The 25,894-nt window shown below is 40.6% G+C and overlaps 1 protein-coding gene across 6 annotated transcripts in view; it reads left to right on the plus strand.

Moving 5' to 3' along the window:
- Positions 1–25,894, plus strand: part of DAAM2 (dishevelled associated activator of morphogenesis 2) — a 221,564-nt gene that overhangs the window by 39,564 nt on the left and 156,106 nt on the right. The window lies entirely within an intron of this gene.

Genomic DNA, 25,894 nt, shown 5'->3' on the forward strand with positions numbered 1-25,894 from the left:
AGCTCAGGAGAACTTCCATGTCATTGACCAAACTAGCAGCTCAATTATTGCTGTTGCTGAACAACTGCAGCTGGTTGTAGCCTAGAGGTTTTGGAGAGGACTTGACTGTTTGAGTGACTGTTCTCAAAAGACAGACCAAGTCTTAGTAACTGTTCATCTCCCTTACTGACACTGGTGGTTAGACTTTCAAAGGAGCTCAGTATGTCTCATGCAATTTTTTCCATTGAGATTTTCTCATTGAAGAGGTCTGTACTCAGAATTGCCAGATTTTAAAGAAAGCAGAGACTTTCCCAAACATTTCCACATTCTTATGAGAGCTGGATATTTCAAAATGTGTGATAAATCCTTCCAGAACATATATTTATTTGTAACTATTTATTTCTCTTTTTTTTTAATGCTGTTGAATGCTATGCAATTAATGGTGATAGAGTTTTCTAAATTCTTTTCTTTATTGTTATAATTTCTTTTTCAGTAGAAGGGGAAAATACTGGTGAAAAAGAAAATGTCTTTGTTGTTCCCTTTCTTTAAAGAAAATACTTCAAAAGCCATCCCCAACACTAGAATAGCTTGCACTTTCTTTCAAAATTACTTTTTCTTTTCTTTTTCAAGCCAATTCTTTTTCCTTTTAACCAGATCACTTCAATAGGCTGCACTATTTTGGATTTTGCTTCCTGTATTTCATTTAAATGGAAGCTGGTTAGTGAAATTTTTGTGAAAAAATTGTTCCTGAGGCAAGAGCCAAAGTCTATTTAAATTCTAATTATAGAAATTCAGTATGTCTGGTGCACACATGGCAAGTGAAATTTGCAAATTTTAAGTATAATTCTCTTTTTGCAAACAACAGTGGTGAAGAGTGCTAGGCTGCAGAGCACCACTAATGATCAGTGCATTTAGAGAAAGGATTTCCTGCATGTCCTCTGAATTGTAAAATGTTCCTTTTATGGCATACAGTTGAACAGAAAAAGTATCAACTAATTTAGATGTTCTCTTCAATTAATCCCCGTTTTGAATGAATGCCTTGAAAGGCCACATATACCTTTAAGAGGTCAGGCTAGCTGTCTTTGCAGGCATGACTGGAGGTCAGCCTTTGGAACTGTTGTTCTAAGACTAAGTTCTTAGTCTTCAAAGAGTAACTCCATGAAATTTTGATGTGGCTGGATAAGCTCAGCTACCGCATGTGACAGGCCTGGCCCCAATGGATGTTGGGCAATTTTGCTGGAAATAATCTTGCTCACGGCATCTCCTGGGTATAGTCTGGCAGGTGAGTATCCTGAAGAGACCAAGCAGCTGTATGGTAAAGATTGCCTGAAGAGAAAGAACACCTGGCTCATAGTCCTTGTTTTTCTGGTGTACAGTTGGCACACAGTTCTAGTTTAGCACAATCCAAAATGTGAAGGTTTCTTTTGGTTTTCCCCTGTTTTTTCAGTCTTCTGAGATAAAAATCAAGCTGTCATTGAGAGGAAACCCTTCTGATTTTGAAACAGTGTAAAAAGACGCCATCAAGGACTGCTGGAGGCTTATCTGATAGATAATGTGTGCAGTGCAGGAGGGCAGCAAGTCAGGGCCAAGTGTACTCCCACTTGGCATATGATATTTTGGTGAACAGGAGAGTGTGTTTGATTACAGGGGAGGAGCTTTATCTGTAGCATTGGTGCATTACTGTGGGAGTCAACATTTCCTTCAGACCTGGCTGGGAGGGGGTGTACCGTACCTGGTGTGCTTTGGGAGAGACACAGGCAAGAGAATGTAGTTAGAAAGTAGTACAGGATGAGAAATGTGAAAGACTGAAGATGAGCTGCTGGCTACTGGATAACTGTCACTTTCAGCATCATGGCCTCTCTAGCCAGGTTTCTGTGGAGACAGTTCCTGGGACATAAACTGTCAGATGTTTGGGAAGCTATATGCTGCAGAGCAGGAAATCATTCAAATTCCTTATCTTCCACAAAACAGGCTCAGGAGAAGTCCTGCCAACACAGCTTGCACCAAGGCCTCAGGGAACAAGCCTTGACCTCTGAGAAACGGGTTTTCTGGGGCTTTTCTTGCAAAAATTGAATTCAACTACTTTCTAAGCATTTGCCCTGAAAAGCTTCTGAAGAGCAAATACTAGGTGGTAGTGGTTAGCAGTCCTGCTAACCATGGCTAAAATCCCATGTCATTCACACAGAAATCAGTGATCAAATATCCGCTGACTTCATTGGAAGCAGCTGAGACATGCAAAGGGAAAAATTCAGTAAAGCCCTAAACTTCTGGAGAATTTAAATCAATCATAAGATTTTTGTTGTTGTTGTTTTGATTTGCTTTATTTTGTTTTGTTTGGATCATCACCAGTTACAAAGACTTATTCTCAAGCAGAGGAGTAATAAAATTGTGGGTTAGAATGTCCAGGGGATATCTTGAAGTAAGCCAGTGCAACAGCAATGGCTATTACCTTATCTGGTATAGGAACCAGTAGATGTAAAAGTCCACTCTGTTTGTCACTGTCACCACCTGTGTTAATGCAGGGACAGGGTCTATGTTGTGGATAGGACTAGAACTAGGAAACAGTAGTTGGATAAATATGACCAGTCAAGAGCTTTTCTTTAAGGCTGCTTCTACTGGTATTAAATTGTTTGGGGATTCACACCGTCTAATGTTAATGACAAAATTGTGCTGTCATTAATATTTCATTTTGAGGAAGGTTGGGGGAGTATAGTAATAATTTGTGAAGACCTTCTACAAATATGAGGAATCTTTTTTTTTGTCTGACTGACCCCCTGTCTGTGAATTTTTGTGCTGTGAGAACATATAATGAGTTTGCCTATGGGAAAATGTACTGGTATTTTTATTTCTAACAGATCTGTTCTGTGCATGGTTCTTTGTTCTGCAGCTTGGTCGTGTCTGTCATTAGCAGATATTGGCACAAGAGAGAATTTCTGCAATATTTTATTGTCATGCAACAGTCTAGATCTGTACACACGAGTAAATTACCTAAACAATTACATAGAGCTGCAAATGTTGGTAAGAGAGCTTATCTGGTAAGAGGCCTTTTGGGAAGTTTGACTCTTCTCTTCAGAAAGGTGCACTCTTTACAGTGGTGCCCAGTGACAGCATGAGGTAATGAGCATAAACTGAAGCCCTGGAAACTCCATCTGAACACAAGAAATCTTTTTTCCTGTGGAGGTATCTGAGCAATTTGCCCTAGCTGACCCTGCTTGAGCAAGGAGACTGGATAAGACACTCTTGAGAGGTTTCTTTCAACTGCTGAGATCAGTATTGCAGCATTTTCTTAGGAACTGGCTACTTGCCTGGCCCAGCCTTATATCAAAAGGAGCAGCAGGAGTCAAGAGTATATATTGTTACATCAAGAGTGTGAACCACTTCCTAGTGCTTTCCCTTTCCTCAGCTTCACAAGTTGTGTGGTGTGTGTCTCTTGGCTTTTGACTATGTGAATGTTTTCAGCCTGTAGCTTCTGAGGCCAGGAAGTTGGGTCTTCCTTCAAAAGGATTCTTGGTAGTACACATCAGTTCTAAGTTTCCTCTTTCGTCCCTCTTACAGATGACAACTTTATCATTTTCTGAAACAGGTTTTTCTGACTGGTTATTTCACACTTTGTGTCTCTTCCTCTCCTTCTTTCTTTCCCTCTACCATTTACTCAGAACTCATTTATCTGCTTCTGAATCAAAGATTCAGAAGCAGCCAGCCACTATCCTACTTGCCATCTTAAAGAAAACTTGTCAGATTTTATTGTTAATTTGGAAGTTGTTTGCAAAGAAAAAACTCTTTATAAGTGTGTGAAAGAAGCACTGTTTTTTAAGAAAGACAGACACATAAATTTCTTTCTGAAAGGAGGCTGAAGGCAGTGTTTTATATTTTATCTTCTCTTTAACCTTCCTCCTTCTTCCCCCAACCCCATTTCTTCCATGTATTTCATAGAGATTGGCCTCTATTACCTGGTAAAAGAATGTGGATGTGTAAGTTTTGATACCTTTCAGACATGGAAAGAATAAAATGTGCTGTTTGGGATTTTAATGTTTTAATGGAAAAACATGGATTGAAGTACTGGAGCCTTGTGAGATGGAGCTTTGTGGGGGATGTAATACTGGATAGAACCCTGACTGTTTTCTCATCTAACTCAGGCTTTGAGGACTCCAAGATGCACCAGTTATACTGCTGAGCTTGTTTCAAAACTCTTAAATTTCAATCCCACAAATTTTTGGATCTTATGAGCTAAAGCAGTTAGTCTTCTTAATGCCTTGTACAGATCCCCTCCCAACTTGGGAGTACTTGGGAAACTGCACTGATTAAGAAAAGTAGAACACAGCTAAGCAGAAAGGATTCAGTACAGAGGGATGTGCATACACATCATTATTATTTCCTGCACCGAATAAATTCTATATTCTTTAAGAAATGTTGAGATGTAGGTCATACGGAAAGGGAAAAAAAGGCCTGGACCTTTGAGATGGACTTGTTTAAAGAAAATGTGATGGCCTACATCTGGCTTGGAGGCCTTACAGTTATAAATAATCTCAATTTTGTAACTGACATGTGATTGATTACATAATTACCTTGCTTATGTAACTCAACCATTGAGGCCTGTTGGAGAGCAGGCCCAGGCCGTTGGGGATTCAGGCTGCTATTGGCTGGCTGGCCGGGCTCAGCCAATGAGGATTAACCGTACATGCCTTTCTATCTATGTAAGGAGTAGAGGTCTCAATAAAGTGGGCTGTTGTGCATGACCTTTGTGTGTGCTTGTCGCTGTCCTGTCTCTGGCACATCACTGCAACATCAGGTGACTCCCCAAGTGATTTCAACAAGCCATCCCGTGTAGAGCAGAAGAGGCAGGAAGGCAGTGGGAACAGCTGCCTGCAGCATGCAGAGTAATATCTGTGGTGTGTAGAGCCTCAGAATCTCAGCAAAGCCAGCATATAGATCTGCAGAAGACGGCTTGGAGAGCCATTTCTGGGTTTGGACCCCCTCCTTCTTTGAGGAGTTAAGAATAAGCCGCTGGGATGGGACCATGGACACCAGAGGAGCCTACCCTCCAGGTATAGACACTTTTGCTAAAGAAATGCGGTCTAAAGTATGACAACCAGGCTCTAATGGCCCTGCTAACTTGGTGCAAAAGACACAAACTGGATGTGACTGAAGGGGTCACTTTAGATTTTAGCACATGGGACCGGGCTGGCAGGCTCATACTTCAAGTAGAGTCCATTGGAGATGAGGCTGCCATCAGCATTATTAAGACATGGAGACTCATAATGGACCTGCTAAGGCACCTACAGAATGAACAGAACATGAGAGCAGCAGAGGGGGCCCTGTGGATGCCTTTCGAGATGGATGAGGAAAACCAGGCATTGGGAGAGCCGGCAGGAGGTGTGGCTGCTGCTCCTGGAGGAGCAAAACAGCCACGGGGGACCAAGCCGCTGTGGTGTGCCAGATGCCTCGCCCATGGAGCACCCTACGGCTGTGCCGGACTGAGCCGCCATGGTGTGCCGGGACACCTTGCCTGTAGAGCACCCTGTGGCCCCTAGAGGCTGCCTTGTTATCCCGTGCCAGGAGGTACAGACAGCAGGACCCACCCCAGCCAAGCCCAGCTGCCCTGGAGTAGATCCTGACCGTGGAAAAGCTGTGCCTAGCACCAGAGCCAGTTTGTGGGCGGATCCTGGAAATAACTCACCGCAGGTGCCCGGATACCCGGTGAACATCATGCCTGGAAGCAGCAGCAGACCACAGGGTCCAGAAGTTGCTGCCACAGTCACTCACGCACTGCTGCTACCGGAGCTGGAGTCACCCGTGGAACACTCACCTGTTAGAGGCACTGTAAGCCAGAGCCACCGTAATTCTGTGGACCCCCAAGACAAAGCCGTCATGTAAAGTGCCAACAGCCCTGCCCAACCCACTCAGCATTTGGCACCAAGTAAAGCTAGCAGCGATAACAAGTGGGAATTATGAAGCTGTAGAAGTGATTGATGTGCCATTATCAGGAAGTTGGGAACCTGAGTATGGCACAATTGAAGCATACCCAATAATAAGGGGTAGTGGAAAAACACCGGCTAATTACAGACCCTTTCAGTGGCCAGTTCTTTCAGAACTGTGTCACCTTGTAGCCGAGTATGGCCTAGGCTCACCTGCTGTCACCTGCGGTTTTTAACAACAGAGGCGGTTACTCCCTTTGATATTAAACAGCTTGCCAAATAATGTTTACAACAGTCCAATATATGGTCTTTGAGTCAGCAGTGCAGAAAAACAGGAACAAAGAACCTAAAGGTCCCCTGAGAAGACCCACGTTATGAGGTAGGGGTCTCTCAGCTTTTAGGAGTACCACCATTAGCTTGCCCTTGGCTCCAAGCCAGGCTAGATCTACTAGTGCTGGCCACAAGTAAAGGATCTGGGGATGCAAGCACTGTTTAAGGAAACAAACGTGGCAAATCTGACTCAGACCTACTCAAAGATCAGACAGGGAATTAACGAGCCATATCTACAATTCATAGAAAGACTGCAAGATGCAATGGAGAAACAAATTATAACAAAATATATAATATAATATATAATATAATATATATATTATATTATATAAAAATATATAATATAATATACAATAATTATAATATATATAATTATAACAAAATTATAACAAATTATAGCAAATTATAACAAATTATATTAACAAACGTCAAGGCCAGAAACCAATTGATTTTACAATTGGCCAAGGACAATGGTAATGTGGACTGTTGCCAGATGAGAAGCCATCCTTGGATGAGATAATAAATGCATGCACCAAGATTGGATCCAGTGCCCACAACATGTCCTTGTTAGCAGACTCCATAATGGCACCTGTGAAAGTGACACCCCCGTGCTACAGATGTGGACAACCAGGCCACCTAAAAAGCCAGCTGTCCCCATAAGTCTACATTACCAGGGACAATTAATGGACAAAGGAATACAGCTAGTAGCCAGTGAGGAAAAACCATTTCAGTGATCAGATAATGGAGATCCCAAATTCATTCTGACAGACCTTCCTTTAAGAACCAGGGAAATGGAAGACTCAGCACAGAAGGGAGACGTACAATGGTACAAGCATCTTCCGGCCTTCCTGTCAGAGCCTATGTAACCACCTCAGAGGAAGGACCAGAAGAACAACTGGAATGGATGTTTCCACATCCATCTTAACAACCATAAGCACTTTAAAGGTACACAGGGTCCCTCTTGAGGCTTGCAGGCCCATTGGGCGAGGACTGAGTGCACTACTGATCAGAAGATCCAGTGCTACTCTACAAGGTATTTTTGCGCACCTTGGCATTATTAATGCCAATCAATAATTATTAATGACAATATTATTAAAACACAAATCACCCAACTCATCAATTTTAAGTCTCTTGTCCCCAAAACAGAGTCTATAGAGTCAGAAGGCCAAGGCTTTGGATCCACTGGAGAACCCCAGGTGTACTGGACTCAGGTCGTAAATGATCTAAGACTTAATATGGTGTTCACTGCTACAATGCCTCAGGCAATGCCCTTGCAAATAAAGGTCATCTGGATGGTTGACACAGGGACAGTTGTTACCATCATCTCTGCCCACACCTGGCCATTATCATGGCCCACCACAGCTATAGGAGTGGCCATTGCTGGCCTTGAGGGAACCACACAGAGCTGCTGGAGCAGCAAATCTTTGTTGGTCAAAAATCCCAAAGGTTAAACAGCTACCACCCACCACTATACATTACTGCAGCACCACTCAACCTGTGGGGGAGGGATGTTCTTTCTGCACGGGGAGTCCAGGTAGGAACGGATTTTTAACAGGGGCCACTGTTTTAAAGAGCATGAAATAATCCCACACAAGCCCTAAAATGGCTCACCACTCAGCCTGTGTGGTCCCTAGAAAAGGAGAAACTACATGCCCTCAAAACTTTAGTGCAGGAGCAACTGGTTCAAAGGGCATATAGAACCATCTACAAGGCCTTGGAATACCCCAGTATTTGTCATCAAAAATAAATCCAGGAAATGGAGGTTACTCCGTGACCTAAGAAAAATCAATGCGGTCATGGAAAAGCATGGGAGGCCTACAACCAGGCATGCCATCCCCTACAATGATTCCTGTCAATTGGGACATCCTGACTGTGGATCTAAAGGATTGTTTCTTTGTTGTTATTTATTCTTTTCCATCCAAATGATACCCCAAAGTTTGCTTTTACAGTGCCATCCATTAATAGCTCTGCACCAGTGGAGTGTTATCAATGGAAAGTTCTGCCACAAGGAATGAAAAACAGCCCCATGATTTGTCAGTGGTACGTGGCTCAGGCATTATCATCAATCAGAGAACTATTTCCAGGGGTGCACAGCTACCATCATATGGATGATATTTTAATAGCAACCCCAATCAAAAAAGATCTTTCATTAATCCAACCAAGCCTGATGCAAGCATTAAAAACATTTGGGCTGCAAGTGGCACCATAAAAAGTGCAACAACAACCACCCTGGAAACACTTTGGACTCAAAATCATAGGTCGGACCATACAGCCACAAACAGTTTGACTCTCAATAGAAATTCAAACTCTAAACAATGCACAAAAACTTTTGGGTACCATAAATTGGATCAGACTATATCTAGGATTGACTACATCAAAATTGGCACCCTTATTTAACATTCTAAAAGATGATCCTGGTCTGAATTCTCCCAGAAAATTAACACCCGAAGCAAAACCTGCTCTTGGAATAGTCGAGTAGGCTGTCGCAAAAAGACAAGTTCACTGGATATGTATTACTGTGTTTATTTCCATTGTTTATTTCCATCCTACAGCTATCATAGGGCAATGGGATACACAGTGGTCTGACCTTTTGCATGTCTCAGAGTGGGTATTTCTACCCCATCAGCCTAAAAAGATTGCACCTACCATCTTTGGGTTGATCATTCAACTAATCATTAAATGCCTTCAAAGAAGTTTACAATTGGCTGCAAAAGATGCTTCCAAAATTATTATACCTGTGACTCAGGAACAATTTGAATTGTGCTATGCCAACAGCACATCTTTACAAAGTGCTTTACAAAATTTCTCAGGACAGATTAGCTACCACCTACCAAGTCACATATTGTTGCAATTAGGTGGGACTACTGAAATATCCTTAAAACCATTGAATAGTAGTATACTCCTAAAGGGGATCACTGTACTTACTGACGGGTCTGGGAAAACAGGAAGAGCCACTGTGATATGGAAAGAAGAAAATGAATGGCAGAAACTGGAAGGTTTTGAAAATGAGTCACCTCAAGTTGTGCTATAAGCTATGCACAGTAGCTATGGCCTTTCAGTGTTTTCTGAAGGCTTCTTAAATATTATCACTGACTCCACCTATGTCACAGATATAACACAAAGACTGGACCAAGCCCTGCTCAAGATGATTGATGGAGCACGATTATTCAGTATACTGAAAGGTCTGTGGCATACCAACCAGGCCAGAGATTGTCCCTACTATATTTTATATGTTAGAAGTCTCACAAATCTCCCAGGCTTCTTTGCAGAGGGCAATGCCCAAACAGATCGTCTAGTGAGCCCTGCTTGGGCAACGCCACAACTGGACACATGTGCACAAGGAAAGGCTTTGCATGCTTTTTTCCATCAAGGTGTGCGAGCCCTGCAGAGAGATAATTTATGTTATCAAACTTGGAGGCTTACAACACAGTCAACTCCTCCTCTGTTTGCCAAGGTCACATAGTACCACCACAGTTGGGAGTTAATCCCCATGGCCTACGAGTGTTACAGATTTGGCAAACAGATGTGACTCACATTCCAGAATTTGGAACACTAAAGTATGTGCATGTGTCAATTGACACATTTTCTTCTGCTATGTGGGCTACTGTACATACTGGAGAAAGGAGCTGGGATACCATTGCGCATTGGCAATCCGCCTTTGCTGCTTTGGGTATCCCACATACCATAAAAACAGATAATGGCCCAGCTTACACTGCACGCAACAGTAGAAAATTCCTTCAGCTATGGGGCATAAAACACCACACAGATGTCCCCCCTTCAGCAACAGGGCAAGACATTGTCTACTGTGCCCATGGCACTCTAAAATGTATTTTAGAAAATAAAAAGGGGGAATGTGTGGTAAGACCCCACAAAGTAGAGTAGCCAAAGCCATCTATACCTTGAAGCATTTAACTGTCCTAGAGAAATCCCAGAACCCAACAATCATGAATCATTTTCTATCCTTGCAGTCATCTGGTGATGCTCAATTACCTAGACCTAAAGTCATGGTAAAAAACATTATCACCAATAAGTGGGATGGGGTCCTCCATGGGAACTCATTACATGGGGACGTGGGTATACATGCATTTCTACAGACACCAGAACACTTTGGATACCCGCCAGGTGTGTCCGTCCTGCCCCACATCATGCTCAGGACCAGAGACAATATCCTCATGATGATCCTGCAGCAGATGTTGAGGAGCAATGACTTAAACAACTTGTACACCAGCCATACAGAGAACTGGAATTTCTTGAGATGACAAGTCTGTTTAAGGATTTTATCTATTTATGGACATGAGGGTTTTATACATATTTGAATGTGTGGACTTGACTTGAAAATTTTGAGACAGATTGTTTTCCTTGTAGTTTTTCCTACAGTTCTGAGAGTTGAAATGTTTCTTGTTTTAGAGTTAAGTGTAAATTTGTAGCCTTTAATCTATAAGCCTGCAGCATGCCAATTTGATAACTTGTATTGTTAGCAGTTCTGTCTGACAGGTCCTGAGAGTGAATGGTACGACTTTAAAGGTATATGGTGTACATCAGCAACTGAAAAGGGGCTGGGTCTGTAGAACTGAGTTGAAGGCCTCCTTCAAGCTTTTCAAGGCATAGCTTGAGGTTTTTACACAATGCCATGTCTGTCATCTTGTCTGCAAGGGCCCTGTAGAGGATGACAGACATTTCTTGTGTATTTAAAAACACAAAGGAGGAACTGTGGTGGCCTACAGCTGACCTGGAGGCCTTACAGTTATAAATAATCCCAACTTTGTAACTGGCATGTGATTGATTACATAATTACCTTGTTTATGTAACTCAACCAGTGATGCCTGTTGGAGAGCAGGCCCAGCCCGTTGGGGATTCAGGCTGCTATTGGCTGGCTGGCCGGGCTCAACCAATGAGGATTAACCGTACATGCCTTTCTATCTATGTAAGGAGTAGAGGTCTCAATAAAGTGGGCTGTTGTGCATGACCTTTGTGTGTGCTTGTCGCTGTCCTATCTCTGGCACATCACTGCGATGGAAAATTTTAGCACTGTGACCCTAGTGGGGTTGTACATCCAAAATGCAGGAGGAGAGCCATAAACCAACCAGCATAAAATAAACTTGCTGATTACATGTTTTCATACTGACATCCTGAGCTACTTTTGTTGTGTTTATCAAAACATTGTGGTCTTTTGGGTCTGCCTGATGGTGGGAATGAGAACAAGGAAGTGAGAGAAATATATATATGTATGGACTATAATAAAGCTTTGTTTTAAGCCCTCTATCTTTAAATCTCCTTACTGAAGTGCTTCCTTGGCTAGAAGAAGATAGGAATTGTTGCAAAATCTGTGCTCCTAATGTTCTAATAAATCTAGAGGAAGGGAATTTCTTTTATCTGAATATTTTCAAGCTGGAATGCAAACCCTTTTGCTTTATCTGGAGGGGACAGAGAGCTGGAACTAAGGTGGAATATTTTGCTATAATGACATTCAGTGAAGTTTATCAGAGGGGGTTGGAGTCTGGACTGAGGCTGATTCATTATTTTCAGATAGCAAAGTAAGACTCCCGTTGAAGTTGTATATTTTATGCTTTTAGAATTGCATTGGGGGTGATGTGTTTTGTGTCAAAGATTTTGAAAGCCTGGACACATTTACTGTGGAAAAAATGCCTTGTGCTGAAAACTAGGGATATGTTACTAAAAGAGTGAAAGAGGCTTAGAATTTTGACTCATATTTCAGTAGTTGAAGTTAAAGTCTATGTTCTACTATCCAAAAAGTGCTATCCATTTTTAACATGGTTATTCATTAGTTACTTGTGAGACCTCAGGTGACCAGCAGAATAGGAGGACATTGTTTTGCTATTTTCCAATAGGCTGACAGTGCCTTGGGTTGGGAATGCCTGCATAATGTTTGTGGATAGCTAATGCTAAACATCTCATATGGCTGTTGAGTAGCTCCTGAATGTTAGTGTGCTGGCATTATCTTAATTCCATGGGGTTGTCTCAGAAGTGACAGGCAGCTGAGAATTAAAGCTACAGCTAGTGAAGACAACCTACAAATAGAAGGAAGAAAATAATAGAAAATGTTTATTTGAAGCCAACTAAAAAGCATGCAGAACAATGACATATCCCAACAACTCTCCATCACAGGGGTGGGGAAAAGTCTGCTTTTTCCTATGTGTCTAGTATTAGTTGTCCCCTCCAGAGACAGTGCTGCTTATCTACTGTTGCTCTGTGATAACACTGGAAACCCACATCTAGGTCTTTGCTGGCAGTGGTGATGGGAGTGTAGAATGGAGGGAGCTGAAGGTTGTTGCAGAGCAGTCCATGATGCTCAACTATGCACTCTGGCACTGGCTGGTACAGCTCTGCTCAGAGCCAAGAGAAAGAAAACCTTTGACTTTGTGCACAGCTCTAGAGTGGCTTCTGTTTAGTGGTATCAGAAGCAGCGACAACTCTGCCCACAATCTCTTTCTAATTTGAGGCAAAGTGTTTGAGCTGTTACACAAAGAATGGAAAAGTACTCCCGGGTAAGGAAAATTTAAGAGAAAACATGGAAGTACAGATGAAACATAAAACTACTACTTACATATAGAATACATTTCTGTATCTGTAGTCAGGAGACTTTCAGAGTTAGGACTAAGGTTAAAAACTGGCCCCTCCTGAAGTTTGTATATTTCTTGGAATACATTCCCCAGGAGTCAGGAAATTATGATTTAGATGCTCTGGATGCTTTGGATTGACTTTGCTAAATTCATCTCAAAAAGGCTTTGTAGGAAATAAAATATTTTAGGAGGCTAAAAAAAATAATCTCAGATGCCCATCTGGCACAATTTCAATAAGGGTTGTTTCACCAGAAATTAACGGAGTCTGATTTCTGCTTGGAAAAGTTGATATTCTATGAGGTTATGTGTTTCCATCAGAATTAATACGAGTCTTTTGCATGAAGAGGAAACAATGTAGGGAGCATATGTTTTTAACTCATCTGGGGTATGAAAGGGTCTTATAAAGTCTCTGTAACCTAATTTGAATAGTATGTTCACCCTGAAATTACTGCCTGGATAAGATGAACAGATTTCTGAGTATGCCTTCCAAAGTCCTTCTGAAGAGAAGGATAAAATGCTTCTCTCTTTTTTTTTTTTTTTTTTTTTTTTTTCTGATGACTTTGCCTACATAAACTACATAAATATGATTTTGGGGGGATTCCTTAGCAAAAAATGCTAGTCCAAAATAATTTGCTTTACACAATATAAACACCTGATAGGAAAGAGATTTCCTCTACAGAAACCTCAGCCTAAATATTTGCAGAACTGAGTACTAAGACATAAATTAATTTTCTTGGCTGAACTATTGGCTTATTGATCTGCTGGTATTACCTTCACACCAAGGTCCTTCCACAGCATGAGACTTGTGTGTACACCCACAGAGTACAACATGTTCCATCTAGAAAGCTGATCTTTCCTCTTACCTTTTGCTCTGTTTCTTGTGACAGGTGGTTTCCCCTTTTTTCAGTTATTTAGTAACTCAAGCTCAAATTTTGATCTCAGAGGTACTCCCTCCAACTTAGAGAAATGTTTTCTTTGGTCCGGAGCGGTTGGTTAGAAGTTGCAGAGAGAGCTCATTTTCAAGATATTCTAAATGTTGATTTCTCTCTATCAAATGAACAAGACAGAACTCCTTCTCTAGGTGAATCCAGACACAGCATTAAAGTGGGGTTTGGGGTTTTGTTTTGTTTTATTTTGTTTTCACTTGGACATCCCCTTTCACACAGAGGTTTCTGAGGTGCTATGAAAATCATTCCTTTAGAGAGCACTTCTACTATGAACAGCTTTCAGGGAAATGGATGACTTGGTGGTCACATGCTGGGATCTGATAATTGTGAGAGTGTTTACCATGTCATCACAATATTGCTATTTAAGTGGAGGTGAACTCTAACTGTACAAGTACTCTGGTAGATACAGGAAATGTGTCTCACAATATTGATATGGATATGAAATGTGCTGTGGGAATTAAGAAGAGTTAATGCTGCTATTAGTAGGCTGTGTAGGACATTATCTGCGATGAAGAGATATGGGGACAACTGAATGGTGATCAGAATCTGATTTTATTGTGGGCTATATAAGCTTATGTACCATTCTAGGAAGGCTAGTAATTTTTTACTACAGTGATTTGGTTAAACATCATGCAAGCATACAAACAAACGTATACATTTTTGCAATATCTCTTCTACTTGATTCAATCTTCTTGTAATCTTCGAAGCTCTGCTTGTTCTGGTCAAGGTATCTTGATTATCAAATCTCTTATGCTAATCAGGTCCAAAGTACTTTCTGACTTTACAATAGGATATTAATTTTTCCGTATCATACATTTTTTTCCTAAAAATGTAGAAAATTTCTGCCTTATTTGAAACCTCAGCATGAACAGGATAATCTAAGACCATGAAGACTCACTCCTGTCTAAAAAACTGGTTTTTTTCTTGCAAACAAAACAATGTTCCTTAAAATTACTTCCCACACCAACTCCCCTCTCTAGATGTTTCTTAATTTGTTTGATTCTTGGGTTATCTCAGTGGAGTTTTTTTATGATCAATAGCTGATGACACTGTAAACCCAGCAGTAAGAACATTTCCTGGGCAGTAGCCGTGCTTCTTACAGACTATGTTTGACTATTGTTAAGGTATGAACAGAACTAGCACTAAGGATGAGTTCACCCAGAAGAGTATCTCATTGGTATGGACTCAGTGTTTGCTTTATACATCTGGTAGTTTATCTTTTCAGGGATTTGGAAACGGATACACTTCTCTGTACAATTTTCTCTGTTTTAAGCATTCACTATTGTAATGCAATAGACCCTTTGCTTGTAACATGAATGACTGGGAGAAGGGGAGGAAGTAAAACATGGGGATTCTGTAGTATTAGTGCAATTTTAATCTCGAATTTACTGGTACAACATCCAAAAGTTAAAATTTAGTGATAGGCTTCTGTGTAAATCATTGGGTTACGTATGAAGGTCTTCTTCTTGGATTTGCCACGCAGACCAAATTCATGGTTGGTCTTGATTTTTCAGAGCTTCAGACATTTTGCAGTTCCATCTTATTTTGCTGGCAAAGGTTTCATGAAAATTGAGGTTGCTTGCTTGTTCAAATGGAATTCTAGGCAGGAAAAGGGGAAAGTGCTGCTGCTTCTTTTTACTGGAAAGATTTTGGTACTGATTGTCTGTGGCTCTTCTTCAATTAGTAGAAAATGGAGGTAACAGCAATTTCAGCCTTTCTTGCAGTGAGGCATGTTCTTGCACATGACCAGGGCAGCAGAGCCAAGACCTCAGCTTGTACAAGGCAATGTAGGACTGCTTATTGTGTTTGCTTGTATGTATTCCATCCATAAATTTAAGATATGAAATAAAAATTATTGATTTAAGTAAGTTTTAAATACATCCCTTCCAAAGTGTGAGACAGAAACTGCAGCAGGTGATGATTTAGATAAAACCCTGTATAAGCTGTTGAATAAGTCAGTGCTATACAAAACTAGAGACAACAAGCAGTGATATTGGTACATGCTCTGCAAAGACATGTATCATTGGACATAATAATATTTGTACCCCTCAGGGGATAAACATGTTCCTTCTCTGATAGAGAGTAGGTTTCTCTTGTGTTTGTGTACAATGGGCCTTCTTTATGAGTCATGTCTGAGGACTATGAATTCAGATCAAGTGGTAGTTTAGAAGCAGGGTTGGTTGTTTTGTTACATTTTTAGAGGGTTTTTTTCCAGTTGTGTGCAGCTGTGGTGGGGACCTGAGGGAATTTTATACTGCAATCTGTTTTCCTGTGGAGTGCGCTTCAAACTGTGTCAACAAGCTACAAGTAGATTTGTCTCAGAAGCTAAAAGAACTAGCTCTATTTTCAGGCTGTTGATTTGCTGTAGACACTTAAAAGTCTGGAGATGACTACCCAAACATTTGCTGCAGCTTCTTGGCAGTTTTCTTCGGATATCTGAGCATACATTTAAAAATTACCTATCCTTTTGAAAGGACAGCATGTTAGAGGTTAGTTACAGTTCTAGGAAGTCTTTCCTAGATACACTTCAGAACTTAAACATTTCTTAATCATGAGCCTTAAAGGGCCTTGATGTGGACATGACCTCTCGCCATGAGAATCTGGGAGACTAGAACTAGCTATTGGTAGTTCAAGGATGGAAGGAGGGAGGGCTGACAGTTGGCACAGGCACCACACTCTTGTGTATCAAATGCTCTAGACCACATGGACAGGCATTGCTTTGTACATAAGAACTCTTGGGCATTTTAAGGGAGGCCTCCCTGTCCCTCCTTTTACTATGCTCTTTTCCACATAATGCTCTCGGCCAGAGTACCCACTGACCACGCAAGGAAGGTGGCTGGTTTTAGGCAGCACTTTCTTCTTAGGCCCTCATAACTGATCACTACCTGTGCCACTCAGAGCACCTGTTCTGTAGAATTTTACTGAAATGCAGAGGAAGCCTTCTTCAGTTTAATACAATGAAGCAGCCCCAAAATGTAAAGCAGTACATTATGCCTCTGAAACCAGCCTTCAGTGTTGGTGTGAAATCTCTTGAAAATATTGCAGCAGCCAGAAAATATATTTTATCTGGATGTCACTTAAAATTACACTCAGAAAACAACCCAAAATCTTTGAACAAAACCCTTTCCAAATATCCATTCTTCATGAAGACAGGTTAAAAGTTCAGCAGTTTCATCAAGCTTCTGGCTTGGAGTTCAAACCTACTTGCGTAATGTTGAGGTTTCAGGGCATTGAACCCAGAGTATCCCTGGTCAGAACGTTAAAGAAAAATAAAATTGCTGGAATAAAATGCTGTATATGACCTCTTCTTAACTTGATTTTCTACAGGGAATTTATTTTTGGTGCCAAATTGACAACTCTGCAATCTGAGTAGTTTAAAAAGCAGGTATATCGAATCAATCACATTTTGACCCTGTCTGTGCCTTGACCTTTGGGAACCACCTCCAAGATGGAGCAAGCATAAAAACCCTGAGGCCTCTTCCCTTTGTGAATGCATTTAGTGGCTGTTTCTTCCATTAGTGGATCACTAAAGAAGGCTTTTAACCATCATCCAAAGCGGTGGCTTTTTGGTCTATGGAACTGAACGGAGAGCCATCATTTTTATTATGTATGGGTTTGCAGGGACACATTGAAGCACACTGTGCTTTAGCTGGGGCAATAAGGAGGAAAGTGGCAGCTCTTCAGCCTGGAACCTAGCTTTCTCATGTGGCATTGATGAACACTAGTTTTGAAGAGATTCAGTGCCACCCACAAAAATCAGGTAAAAGTCCAAATGGCTTTGGTGTTGAATTTTTCCCCATTTTCTGTAAAGTCTGAATTGCTTTTTCCAGTGTGTAACATTTAGGAAAATTTTACTAGTGGAGGTAATTGATTTACCTGTCAATAGTGAAAACAACACTTGTACACCTACATCTGTGGTTTGTTTCCAGTGGTTATAATCAAGGCATATTTCTAGTGAAATTGAGTTTTAATGTCTCCTAGTGGCCCTGATCAGAGTGTTAGAATAGATATCAATTTTTTATGCTATGATGGCATCAGACAACAGATGAAATTTTATTCTAGCAATTTAATAAGAAAAGAGGATTTTGCATGGAAATAAGGAGTTAGGGGGGACATAGTTGGACCTTTACCATTTGTTTGTTTTTCTTGGAGCACCCTAGCAGTTCTTACAGAGTATTTCTCTCTCAGCAGAGGCACTCTAATGTCCTCAGCTGCTTGTTTTGTCTGGAACATTCAAGCACCCAGGATAACGACAACAAAGGCAACACTTTGACTCCCAAATCCCTTGGCAAAATTGTTACATCATGTCTAGAAATAACTGGGCAATGACAGAATGGAAAAATTACAGTGACTCAAACAAGACAGGGACACTCCTAGTAATGGGGTTTTGTGTGTTCATTCTTCTGAGCGTGGCAGTTATTAGTGCTACTGGGAAGCTCTGGATTGACTTCCTTTGTAACTAAACCCCACTCTTTCTAGTAGAAATATTGGAGAGATTTAAAGTTTCTAGATAAAGCTTTAGTGTGGATGCTAACTCTGAAACAGAGAGCTTGTGAAACTGCAGGCCATATAGCTTCTCAGTCTTGCCTGAGAAGCTGGCCTGGGTAATTCATGGGAGAATTCAAAACAATCCTCAAAGACAGAGAACAGCCTTGCAGGTGTTGTTTCTCTGTCTCTTGTTTTCTTTGCAGGAGAAAGTCGGGGGGTAGTGAACCCCACTGACCAATGATGGTAATGTAGTAGTTTACTAACCAATAAGAGTTTCCTTTCTGTACTTTCCACGTATCAGTCTATAAAACAAACCTGAAGTAATAAACTACGAGACATTCACCTGATCGACTCCATGAGAGTCTATGTCGCTCTTCTCGCCGTTCCTAATAGAGCGACACTTTAGTACTAATCTGAAGTGCTAATGTGCTTTACTAGTATTCCTGATTAGAATAGAGGAATAGAGTGGGATCTTATTCTACAGGTCACTCAATCCTTGGCTTCTTTCCTGAGATGGTCAAAAATTTGCTCTGGGGTAGGTATGGATATTTCATCCTTGGTACTTGGTCTTATTGGATAGAACTGACAAACATTACTGATTAGAGTCTGTGTCATACAATGATTTTAAAGGCATTTCTTACCATAAGACCTGTAAAAGGCACAGGAGTTAATCTTACTGTAGAAGAAAATAGTTGTCTTCTGCACTGACAATGAAGAAGTGATATACTGGTTCTGGCTGCCAGTGTGTGTGTCTACTTAATTGATGTCATCATGATATATTTAATCTTTAGTCTGTGCTTTCTTATCTTGAATAAAAGCTTAATCTTGCACTTCAACTTCCACAGCACTTTTTTCTGAAATTGCATCACTGCATTGTACCCATCACCAAAAGAAAGTAAAGAAAACTGAGGATCTAACTTGGGCTCTGCTGTCCAGGTCTGTAGCTTCTAGAAAAGGAACTTCAGACCCACTCTGTTGAGTGGCACAAACAAAAACTGGGATTATAGCCTTGTCCTGAATTCATGGCCCTAGATTTACAGTACAATTTTCTCAAGCCTTAAAAATAATTTTAGGATCTGAATTATTTCAAAAGTAAAACCTGGGAATTGTAGAGTGTTTGAAAATACTTGCTGCTTCATGGTCTTCTCCTTAGTCAGAATTGGGTCTTGGGGTGGCATCTGTGGGTTTGTGGTATTTTTTCCGTATGTTTTCTTTTATGCAGTGTAATTCTCATTGGCTCTCACAGCCACAGCAATTTGATTAACAGGGACATTATAAATTAACCCATCTAATGAAGCTAATGCTGTGGTAGGGGAAAACACTGCATAAATTCAATTATTTCATAAATTTATGGATGAATAAATTTATCCATGAAGGATTTATGGGCACTGCTAAATGCTGTCTCTACAGCAGCATCATTACGGGGGGGTGAACCCATTGTGTCCTAGCCAGATTCCAGCCAGGTAATTACCCTTTTGCTGGCCTACTACTTTTATTTCTGTTTGAATAGTACTACAGTCTATTTGACACTGTAAAATAAATGGTTTAAGCAGATAAGCAAGACCCTATGCTGGAGAACCTACAACCTCAGTGCCACAGCTAAGACAGTAAAACAAAATACAAAATAAAACATACATTAAGTGTGATGCAGTTTTTGCAGCTTGTGTCATGCAGTAGGTGTCTCTTTAGAAATATTTTTCTCTTCAGAAGTCGTTTTCTCTTCAATATCTGCTTTAGTAAAGAAGGATTTATAGTGTGAGCATAATAAGTGGCTACAGGAAGCCATTTCAATTCTAACAGTTCTAACAGTTGTCACGAAAAAAATGAGGATGTTCCAATGAAACAGTGAAAAAGTGGAGAATAAAACTAAAACTGGTAAAAAGAAAGAAAGGGAGAACTAAGATTACAAAGGAGCAGCTTTTTTATCTAAATAGAAGGGAATGTGTAACTTTGGTGAGGTATATGAATACAACAAATCTGGTCTATGGTGAAGACGAGAAAATTGATCTTGATAGCAGTGACTTTGTGATTGAGAAGGAAGTGCAAGGTACATGTAAATGTTACTGAAACTGCAGTGCTGCAACATCAGAGAACTTGGAAGTAATATGGGGAGGGGTAGGGAGAGAAGGACAGGACTCCGCACTACTTCATGCAAACCAGAAAGACTGATTATATTTTTACACAGTATGAAATCGTGTTGATTCCACCACCATGGTGGTTTGAATTTCTGACAAGCATGCCTCTGTGAGTAATTGTTAAACTAGGATGTAAATTTGTGGTACAATCACACACTAGGGAGATGAAGGACATACTTATCCTGGATAAACAGTTAGGCTGTGAATTTTACTTGTTTTGTTTGCAGCCTAAGCTGTGGTGGTCATATCACCATTCAGAAATGTTAAAGATGAATAGATTTACTTGTATATAAATGAGATGCAAGAATATAATTAAGACTCAGAATTTGGTGTCTAGGAGGACAGATTAGTTTTGACCATGCACATTTCTGTGTGAAGCCATAGTTATAGGAAACTATGACAGTTATAGTACCTTTGCAAAAATAAAATAACTTCTTAGCAAGTAAAAGAGTGAATGGATTGTCTGGTCAGCTCACTTAAGCAAAGAAAATTATTAATCCATACGTCATTAAAGGGTGGGAAAATAGCTGTAAAGAAATACTGAGTTATTACTAGCCAGATTCATGACACTGAGTTTAAGTTCTTTTTTGCTCTCTTGGCTTTGTATTTTGAATCTTGACTGGTTTTTTTTAAATGGTTTTCCTATCAATACAATTTGGATAGATTAATGATTAGGAGGAATACAAAGAACCTGCAGGTATATTTTTTTCAGTTTTCTTTTGTTCGGTTGTTGGGTTTTTTTGTTTATTTTTCTGTAGAGTTATTTTTTCCCTCATTCTTAGGTGAAGGCAGAGAAAGTGTTGCAAATCAGTATTTCAGAAGAGACGTTTCCTACAGTTTTTAGCTTTCTTTTTGTTGTTGTGTGTTGATAAGTTGGTATAAGGTGAGATGTAGTGGATTTGTGGGTATTAATGGACTAACATTAGTGGTCATTAGTCACCCAGCACATCCTGAGCATCTTTAAAGTACTAAAAATAAAGAGATTTTTGACAGACACGTTGCAGTGAGTGGGTTCATGGATATAGTTACACCTGATAGTCTTCAAATAGTCCTTTTCTCTTATCTCAGGTCTTACTTCTGAGGCAAATAAATGAATAAAAATGAAATAAATACATACATATATATATATATGTATGTATATGTATGTATATATATGTGTGTATATATATGTATATATATACAAAATAGGAGAAAATCCTTAGGTCTGTGGAATGCTTTGGAATTATCAACCACCTCAGTTTTAATGGGAAGTTGTGTAAAACAAACCAGAAGTGAGTTTTTGGACTGTCTTGCAAAGTCCTTATAAATCAAGACCTCTGCACTCTTGTTTCAGTGTTTTGGGGGAAGGAACATCCGTGAACTGGCTTCAAAATACATAGAATTACTTGAACTGCCCTCTCTCCTGTGGTGGAAACTGTTAAGTGTGGGCCATGGCTGACTGGGATTGAGTAGCCATTGCTGCACAGGACCCTGCTTCTTTTCAGATCACATCCAGTGATCTGTTGATTTGTTTTGCGTCCAATGCCTTCCTACCCAACATAGCGGGCAGATGTCCATGGATCTTCAGGAAGCTTCCCTGAAAAATAAGGTTTTAGCTTTGTGGATTTTAAATAGTTGGGGTTTTTTCTTGCTGTTTTGTGGGCTGCAGACTGGGAGGCTCCTTAGTACGATGACAAATCCAAACAGGGTTGGGTTATTATTACACATGCAACAAAGTGTTTGTCTGCTTCCTTTCCCCATCCCCCATGCTGCAATTGCTATGTAGTGCATCTGACATGTGTCACATTACATGTGACATACATATAAAATTCCCATGGTAATTAAATCATGCCATGAAACTCATCATTTCACCATCTGTGTAGCAGAAGCAATGTTGTGCAGGGAACTGAACATAGGATCAGTATGAAGCCCTTTCCCTTTATCCATTGTTATTCAGGCAGTTTTGAGCATGGTGCTTATTTTCCGCATTTCATCATCAATAAGTGATGATGTAGGGAGCTGTTTTAATACCAGGAAGGTCTCATGGTTTATTACTTAATAGTTGAATAATACAGAGTTTTAACTTGGACTTCGGGGTTGTGGGTGAGTTGGTTTGTTTTCTAAACCAGTCTGGATTCAGATTTCTTTCTACATTAGTGATCACACATTACGTGAGAAATTACAGGGAAATGGAAATTATTAACTTTAATTCCTTTCCTGTTAGCATAAACTTGTGTGAACAGTGATTCATCATCATACATTTAATCCCTTGCTCCCCACTCATGTGAGAGCTACATCCACTGGCATCATGTGTCTGTTGATGATAAGCAGAGATACAGCTCTGAAAGTGTTTACTATTAATGCTTCCTTATGTTGTGAACTGTTTTTGCATGACTGTGTGTGTTTAGTTACCCACTGAGTTCTCTTTTTCCCTTTTTCCAAAGGTCGTGATACAAAAGTAATATTCTCTATTTTAGTTACAGTATGCTCTAGCTGTTGTGTTGAAGGACAGAACAGTGAGATAAAAACTACAATAATCAGCTCTCTTGCACAGGAGAGCTGTTGGCAGAGCAGTTGTTTCAGGTGTCTTCCTGATAGTGGAATGTTGCTTATTTAGCATATATTGGCATGAAAATTACAATCTCTGATATGAGAATAAAGAGAAGATTGAGGCTTGTGAAACAATTAGAAAGCAATTGAAAGAGGATCCTCATGTGCAGTTAGCACGGATCTGATCCCATGTGGCTAAAACTTCTGATAAGGATTGGAAAAATTGCATTTGCTAAATTATGTTTGGTCACTGGGCCAAAGGGTTTAGAAATGAATACATATGCCCTGTCAGATGAAGAGGATGTTGTTATAATTAGACCTTGGGCAAAGTTCCAGGCTGTGACTCCTGACTTGACCTGAACCACAGATGGGGCTGGGAAGCAGGAGAGAGATTTCTATGAGGAGCAGGTGTGTGGTTAGCTGTTGAAATGACAGCAGCTTGTTTGTGTTGTGCAAAAGGGCAAAACATTAGAACTGAGAAGACCTATGGAAGGGAGTTATGTGTAATAGCAGGATTCTCTCCAGATAGAGATTTCCTATTGATTCTTACTGGGGGTATATATATAGAAATACATAATTGCACACATTTCATTTTTACTTGCCTGAAGTTGAGAGGCACTATAACTTTTATTAGAAGAAAACCCTCCACCTTTTGTTATCTTCATAATTTTTTATGTCAGCTTTGCTATCAATTACTATTGAAATTTCATTTCAGAGAAATGAAAGTTGCTCATTTCTTCATTTTCTTTGTTGTCTCCCACCCTCCTCATTATTTGGAAGCACGTATTTCCCAGATTTGATTCTTGACAAAGAAAAGGCAAAAGAGAGAGAAAGAAAAGGAAAAGTTTATTAACTTGGAGGTAATTAGAAGATGTTTATTTTTTTAAACACCAACAAAAATCAAGAAGTTTCAATTACTTATTAAATAGCATAAACACTGCAACTTACGGGATTCTAAAGGACATCTTCTTAACTGGAAGGCTTAATCTTTAGAGTGACAGTGCTCCAACTTAGAAATTTCATTCATTCATTCATTCATTCAGTGGTTCATTTCTAAAATAGCTGTGCTGGATACTTCTGTAGGAGTCCTCAACTGTTCTTATTTTGAAAGCATCTAGACACCTCACCTATCCACACAATTACAGTGTGGAAGCAATACAGAAGTGTGCTGGTTTTGCATTAATTGACATTTGGTGAGGAGGGAAGAAGCCACCCATGGATACGATTTTTCTGGGAGGTGCTACTAAGAGCTTCCTCTGTGCCTAGCAAAAAACAATAGCTGGCTAGCTCTGAGAATTGACAACCTATTGAACAATTTAGAAGCTGGGTCCACCTCTGTGAGATTCACATTTTAAATACAGGCAAGCCTGGGAAATCTCTCTCTTGGCTTCTGGCTCTTGAAGAGGTAACTGGCTGACCCAGCATGGCCTGTGCAGCCAGGCTGGACCAGGCCAGCCCCATGCGGGGCTTTTCTGCCCCCGAGGGGAGGTGAGCAGGCTGCAGAGCCCCTCACTGGGGAGTCCACTGGGGCCCGTCCTGGTGGGTGGCTGGGGCCCCTTCCCAGCGGGGCCAGGCCCCTTCCCAGCAGAACCCACCAGTACTTTTTCCAGCGGTATCACTGGGTCAGGCCAGCCAGAGATTCTATCAGCATTGGGACTGGCCCCGAGGCCAGAAGCGGCTGGGGCCCAGGAGTGGCCACTGCCAGCCTGGTCTAGGAGAGGCCACGTGGCCGGGACTGTGGGGCCAAAAAATTTGCGCCACTGGGACAACGGTATCTGGCCGTTGCCGCCTCAACATGTCTTGCAATGAACTTTGTTTAGCCACTTTTTGCCAGCCAAGCTATGGAGAGAAGGACAAAAATGGCAGCAGCACTGGTTTTTCTTGTTTTCGGTGTTCCACATGAAGAAAAATGCTGAGTGGAGCTGGCAGCCAGCATGGCTCACATGGTGTCGGCAGAGACCACGTGAGCAGCACCAAGAAGCACAGCGAGTGATCTCCCTGATGCACAGACTGGATGAGATCAACCTTTCAGCACTGCAGAACTCAATAAAATAAACTGTTTCAGTTGATAAAGCTTGAGAACAAATGAACCTACAAACACCAATTCTCTGCAGAAAATTCTCAGGAAAAGGAAGGGGTGAAGACACATAAGGAAAAAGACATGGGACACTGAGGTCAGTAAAGGAGGAGTCAAATTCTAGTTAGGAGGGGATTGAGGAGATGCCTTTGTCTTGGGCTGAAATTCTCTTTGTAAGTCTATAGTGAAGAGATACTTTTGATATATCAGACTTTGTTTATTCTCTGTAATTCGTGAAGCACATGGAGGGATGCAGCATTCACCCATAGCCCATGAGAAAAGGGCACTCATGCTGGAGCATGTGGATGCTGAAAAGCTGTAATCCAATGAGAAGCTTGAACAGAGAGGGATGAGAAACTTGCCCCAAAGATAGAAGAAATTTATCTCTTTCTTTTATCTCTGTTCCCAGAGATAATAGAAGAGAACTTTGGGTTTTATTTTTATGCTAGAACAGCTCATCCCTAAAATAACCCATAAGTTGACATGGGCCATTCATTGAAAACAGCTTTGGGAAAGCTGCAAGGCATGGGAGGGACTTTCACAGTGTGAGCAGATTTTCCTTTCCCAGGCAGCTGATTTGCTGTGACATTGAAACCACAAGAGAACTATTTCTTGTGGAGAAGTCTCCATGGCATAGTGAGAGAAACTCCTCTTCCTACAAGAACTGATGAAAGACTATTGTAGAGGTGGTAACTGATTGAAAATTCCAAGTTTTGTCTCTGTGTTGTCCATGGGAAAGAAACAAGGTTGTGGACAGGGGAGAAGTGTTCGAAAGGTTTTATTTCTCATTCTTCCCTTTTTTTTTTTTTTTCTTTTTTTTTAGTTCTGCAATAAGGTTTTTCTTTGTACCTTTGAAGTTTTGAGCCTGCTTTACACTCCTCCTAATTCATATCTCACAGCAGGAAATGAGTAC

The sequence above is a fragment of the Cyanistes caeruleus genome, chromosome 2 (genome assembly GCF_971803275.1).
Source record: "Cyanistes caeruleus chromosome 2, bCyaCae1.hap1.1, whole genome shotgun sequence".
Lineage (NCBI taxonomy): Eukaryota > Metazoa > Chordata > Aves > Passeriformes > Paridae > Cyanistes > Cyanistes caeruleus.